We start from the raw sequence: 6,244 nt of genomic DNA, 5'->3' as shown, positions 1-6,244 counted from the left end.
TGGAAATGCCTGCTGTCTCCAGATCAAAACTCTTCAGGTTTTGTAAGTGTTAAACAGAAGCCCAAGGAGCCTTTTGAAGATTTTGTAGCTCGACTCACAGAAGCAGTGAGCTGGACAGTAATTAACAATACAGCTACAGATCTCATAGTTAAACAGCTAGCTTTTGAAATGCTATTCCAACTTGCCAAACCTTCATTCAGCCAGTGAGTAGGACAGAAGACTTGTCAGGCTATATACAAGCTTGTGCTGAAGTAACTCCATCTTACATGCAAGGGTTAACTATTGCTGCAGCTCTTCAAGGTCAAACTGCCACTCAGATGTTAAAGAACATTAGAGGCAATCAAAGAAATAAAAAAAGAAACAATTGCTATTGTGGTGGAGTAGGGCATTTCAGCCACAGCTATCCTGCTAGAAACTCATCCCAAAATTTCAGACCGGAAAAACTTATATGGATACTCCTAAACCCAATTTAAATATTCCTTGCATTGTCTGTCCATGGTGTGAGAAGGGATTTCATTGGCAAAAGGATTGTCAGTCTAAATTCCACAGGAATGGATCAGTTCTATTGTCTCACAGTGGATCTAAATTGAGCAATCAGCCTGTACAGGGTCAGAAGCAGGGAAACGGAAGATGGGCCCTGTCCTGGGCCCCCCAAGTAATGGGGTCATGTATGGATATTGTCTCTAAAAGGTACAAAACTAAAATGTTGAGTATTGCATTAAGCAATAGGTTAAAGCAAAATAGATTTAAATGTCATGCTAAATGTTTTAATTGTGGTAAGCCCAGCCACTTTAAAAAACAATGCCGAGCAGCATCTCTTTTAACTCAGAAATGTGGCACTAATACTGCTATGGGTCAATGCCTTAAGATAAGTCCTAAATGTCATAGAGGTGTACATTGGGCAAAAGTATGCAAATGTAAATCTAAAATTGATCATGATGGCCAGCGCCTGTGGTCAGGAATCTCCTGGCGGGGCCAGTCTCAGGCCCTGAACAATCAAAGGTTTAAAAGACCGCAGTATCTTACCCAAGCTGTGCCTATAGAAACGTAACAGATTGAAAACCTGATATTGATTGTGAAAATGCTAATTAAAAGTTGGTATCTTGGCAATTAATTATACTACCTACTGTTCATACCCCAACTGGATGCTTGTGACAACAAGGGCCTTTAGAGTGGCTACATCTCCTTTCCATGTATAAAAAGGTTATTACTCCTTATTGTGTTTTGATCTCCACCTTAATTACAAAGAGATGTCATAAGAATAAGGAACTTTTGGGCCCGGCACGGTGGCACAGTGGTTAAGGTCCTCGCCTTGCACACTCCAGGTGTGCAAGGAAGGGATGGGATGTAGGGCCACAACGGTTAGAACCGGTACTCCTATGGGATCCCAGGTATATGCAAGGCAAGGACTTTAGCCACTAGGCTACCTGAATTAATTTTTTTTAGTGTATGATCAGACACCAAAGGTACATTGTCGGCAATGCCCGTGTCACCTCGTACCTGAGCCGAGCGGAGGGACTAGGGTTACAAACAGAGAACACAGAAGACAGCACAAGACAACAAGCAGTGGGTCATTCTTGGAAAGAGAATGCCATTTGTTTGAGGTTAGCCTGCATCTTTTATAGTCTTTCCAGTTCCTCCCAGTATTTTCCCAATGCTCAAGTAACTCCTAAGCTCCCCTGGGGGCATCTTAGAAAAGGGGAAGTAAGGAAGAGGGAACTTGCTGTCAAGCCAGGGCCTAAATGTATCAGGCCAAGATTGCCCATCCTGTTATCCCTTAGAAACAAGCTAAGCTGTGGAGTTAATCCTTGGGAGACCAGGGCCTACACTCCGGGATCCCATATGATCACTGGTTCTAATCCCGGTGACCCTGCTTCTCATCCAGCTCCCTGCCTGTGGCCTGGGACAGCAGTCCAGGACGGCCCAAATCTTTGACCCTGCACCCGCGTTGGAGACCTGGAAGAGCTCCTGGCTTCAGATTGGCTCAGCTCCAGCCATTGTGGTCACTTGGGGAGTGAACCATCGAAAGGAAGATCTTCCTCTCTATTTCTCCTCCTCTATGTGTATCTACCTTTCCAATAAAAATAAATCTTAAAAAAAAAGAATAAGGAGCTTTTTTTTTGCAAAGATGTAAATAATTATTCCTTATAGCTCTAAACAGCTTACTTTTTTAATATCCAAGGATGAGACAAGACAAATAGCACTCTTAACCCTTATAGATACAATTTCAAACCAGTTAGCTAAAAATCCCCTTTTACATTTTGGTAAGTCATTCGGTTATATTTCAAAAGATTTGTTCCTTAACTCCTTTGTTTTTAACCCTTTTTGTTTCCTTAACCTGCTTCTTTAGTCTTTACAGATGGTCATCTAACAGAACAGCTTCTCTAATCATAAATTTTGAAAACATCCTTATGGGCCAACGGAAAGGACATGATTTCCTTTTAATGTTTGGAGGAGGAGAATGCTTTCATTTTTCCACAGGGCTTGGACTTGCGGATTTGGATTCCAGATCGACTAATTAGACATTCTTGTCCAAGTTACATTTCTACCCCTCTGCCATTTCGCAGCGGCAAGCATCCTCTACAGAAGTCCCTCCTCTTGCTCAGCAACTTCAGGATTAAACTCTCAAGCCTCTCCAGCAGGTACTCCCTGACCTCCTCCCCCTTCTTTCTGTTAGGGTACTCATCCTACCAGTGCAGTTTCTCCAGGACATTTTACTTTTTTTTCTTTTGTCCAGTCTCACACACCCAACCTTTTTTAGCCAAGAGCAGCAGGGTAGGAGATAAACTAAACTGGGCCCACAGAAGGATACGCAGTGTCTTGTACTTCATACATAATGTTTTTTCATAATTAACATTTCTTTTTTAACTATTAAATTTTTATATTGCAAATAACTCTTAAGGTATTGTTTAAGGCATTCCTTTAAAAGTGTAACATTAATTGGTGTAAAAGTAACATCTAATCCACTGTTAAATTTTTTTCCAGGTATGGGTTGCACCCATGTGCTTTTATCTGCTAGTCTTTAATTTAGATATATAGTCTTTTTTTTTAAAAGATTTATTTATTTTATTACAAAGTCAGATATACAGAGAGGAAGATCTTCATTCCAATGATTCACTCTCCAAGTGAGCCACAACGGCTGGTGCTGCGCCGATCCAAACCCGGGAACCTGGAACCTCCTCCAGGTCTCCCACGTGGGTGCAGGGTCCCAATGCATTGGGCCGTCCTCGACTGCTTCCCCAGGTCACAAGCAGGGAGCTGGATGGGAAGTGGAGCTGCCGGGATTAGAACCGGCTTCCATATGGGATCCCAGGGCTTTCAAGACGAGGACCTTAGCTGCTAGGCCACGCCACAGGGCCCGATATATAGTCTTTAAAATACTGTTTCCAACATTTTCTAAAACATTCATCATTGATTCATGGAATTGCAATCTGATCCTATGTTGTAACAACAAAGTTTTAAAAGCACATGTTATTATAACATCTCTTCATAATTGTTTTTATCTAATTAATGATTATATTTTTCTAGTTAGCTCCAACCAACTCCAGACCTGACTTTGCTGAAGTGTCGCAGAATATGATTAGATTCTATATTGAAGTGATCATTGTGTTTTCTGCCTTTCAGTATGTTCACAATGCTTAAGATTGATAAAAGTTATGTACTTATTTTATAGGTATTTAAGTGATCACTTATTGCCAATAATTACATCTCATCTATATTGAGTTATATAAAGAGATTCTATTTCAACTAGATGTTATAAATCTTGACATCCTTGATATGCATTTTAAAAATTCAAAAGTTTTATTTAATAGATGCAACTGAGTAGGCATTTGGATTGTATTAAAGACACTGTCAGATGCCAAGTGGGGCAAAATTTTGTCATATCAATACACTACTATAAAACAATTTTTTTTCACAGAAGTCTAATTCAAATTTCAGTATTTCCAAAATTTCCAGGACAGGTAATGCTTAATAACAAAAAAGCCAGAAAAGGATAAATGTTTACAGTTTTGTAAATATGTCTAGACTGTTAACTGCATGTCTCCTAGGTTAATTTATATTGCTAGGATAGCTGAAATCAGAGTCTTCAGTAATGACCAATTTTTTTTTTCTCTCAGGGTTTCAGTTCAGACTGAATTATCATTACTGACTTTTCACTTAGTAATTTTTTAATGGGTACTGCTATCACCAAGCTTGGTTTATAAAGGCGCCTTAGTAAATCCTAAATTCATTGGACCTGATCTCTTGTGCATTTTGTAACATTTTGGAGGCCTCAGTCAGAGGGTATTAGCCATCCTGAGTTCTAGAGCCTGACTCGGTAGCCTTGGGAGTCCACTGGGCTGATTAGCATGGCACCAGCTGCCAGTGTTGGCTTCCTGGCTCACAGGATTTGCACTGACCTCTGCCTATATACAGATACCTCATCATCCAAATTTGCTTGTTTTGAGTACTCATCTGGGACTTGAGAATTGGATGCAACACAACTTCTTGAGTCAGGTTCCATATGAAACCCTCATTACCTATTTAAATTTGAATGAGTGTGGTGGCCACCTATGTCTGTCTTGCTGTACGTGTTCTATAGTTTAAACAAAAAAGAGAGAGAGAAAGTGTGTGTGTGTGTGTGTGTGTGTTTTACTGTTTGGCCTCAGTGATCCATGAGATCAGACGAGAAATGGGCACGATAGATCTTAGTTTTATGCCATTTTTTCCCAGCTACAGTTATTATAAAACGATTTTTAATTGTTATTATACATTACTACATTTGCTAGTTGGGAAATGTTATACTTTTAACTAACTCTTAAAGTTTTTGTAACAAAAATTATTTAAAGAACAGATGTACTTGTCTGATATATGTTCCCTAAGCCATCTTGGTAAAATCTTTACCATAATCCATTTTGTATTCTCTTCCATCTATATTTGTACACTATCTGAATAACCTTGCAAACTTAGTTTACTACAAACAACAGGGTAATTCTAACCAAGTTATAATTTTAAAATGTCTAAAGATCTTAGATCATTACTGAAACTACTTTATTGTGCTGTCCTAAACTAAGATTGCTTTTGGCTCACATAATGTAAATCTCAGACTATCATTGAAAATGTTCTAAGTCATCCATATGCTTGTGCTCAAGTTCACTTACCAAGTTATTCATGGTATATTCTCACTGCCCTTTTCAATGTACGGTTTAAGCTTGTATCTTTGTTTTAAATGTTATTTTCTAAAAATGTTATTTAATAGTTTTTACCTGATATTGTTACTAAGAGTGATTAGCTTTCTCTTCACTTCTCTTCTACTTCCTTTCTAAAAACTCCAAAAGACCTCTCAGAATATACAGGTAGATCTCCAGAATTTATATAGGTATGATTAACTTATAAACCTGACATTCCAAAGACTGCCTCTACAGCCCACTTTCCCAGAGGCCCAGAGGAAGAGTAGTGAGCTAGGTACCAGGAGGAACCCTGGTACTATCTCTCCTTCCTGCCTCCCTCTGGCCCAAACAACAGAGTTTCTCTAGCCTCAGTGCTACCCTGCTGAGATCCACAGACACTTCTACCCGGAGCTGTTTTAAAGGCCAAGTATACACAGAAGATTAACACCTGCCATGAGGACATGTCACGTGTACATCTGCTGACTACCCTCAACCATCAAAGACATCCCTCGCAGAACTCAAGCTACTTCCAAAAGGACTGCTGATACGTAACATTCCTCTCTTACAAGATGTAGCCTGAAGCTCCCTCTTGCTTTCCTGAGATGGCTCTGTATACACTGTAACTTGTACAAAGTGTGTTGTCACTAATTGTCTTAATTGTTCCCTGATGCCCTGGTACTTTTGGTGTCTTGAGAAGGTCCTCATATGTAAAGTTACCTGTAAATTTGACTGAATCATGGTATGATGATGTTGCTCGTTATGCTTTGGAATTGTTTTCAACAACTTTGTCCATGCTTTGTGGGTCTCATTGCATTTGTTACCCTTATTGGACCTCTTACACCTGGTGCAATAAGTTCATAGGAAACTTTTGGTAAAGAATTAGAGGCCAAGATTGGGGCATTAGAAGAAGCAGGTATTTATATTGACAATGAAACTTAACATTTAAAAACCAGATTTGGTACCACTTGCCATAGTATTTACAAATGGATTTGTGTCACTCCTCTCCCTTAGAATGACTCAAATGTCTCTTGGAGTGATGTTAAGACTCATCTCCAAGGCGTGTGGAATAACACAGCTACTAGCCTTAGCATTCA

At 39.5% G+C, this 6,244-nt stretch overlaps 1 long non-coding RNA gene across 1 annotated transcript; it reads left to right on the top strand.

Annotated features, from left to right (window-relative positions):
* Positions 1–569: 569 nt before the first annotated feature.
* Positions 570–5,659, top strand: LOC131482809 (uncharacterized). The gene is made up of 3 exons (XR_009247309.1): positions 570–690; positions 3,920–3,962; positions 5,573–5,659. It is a non-coding gene; the product is annotated as an uncharacterized LOC131482809 (long non-coding RNA).
* The last annotated feature ends 585 nt before the right edge of the window (positions 5,660–6,244 follow it).

This window comes from Ochotona princeps, chromosome 20, assembly GCF_030435755.1.
Source record: "Ochotona princeps isolate mOchPri1 chromosome 20, mOchPri1.hap1, whole genome shotgun sequence".
Taxonomy (NCBI): Eukaryota; Metazoa; Chordata; class Mammalia; order Lagomorpha; family Ochotonidae; genus Ochotona; species Ochotona princeps.
Note: the sequence above shows the minus strand (reverse complement) of the source record. Positions and strands in the feature narration are given on the sequence as shown.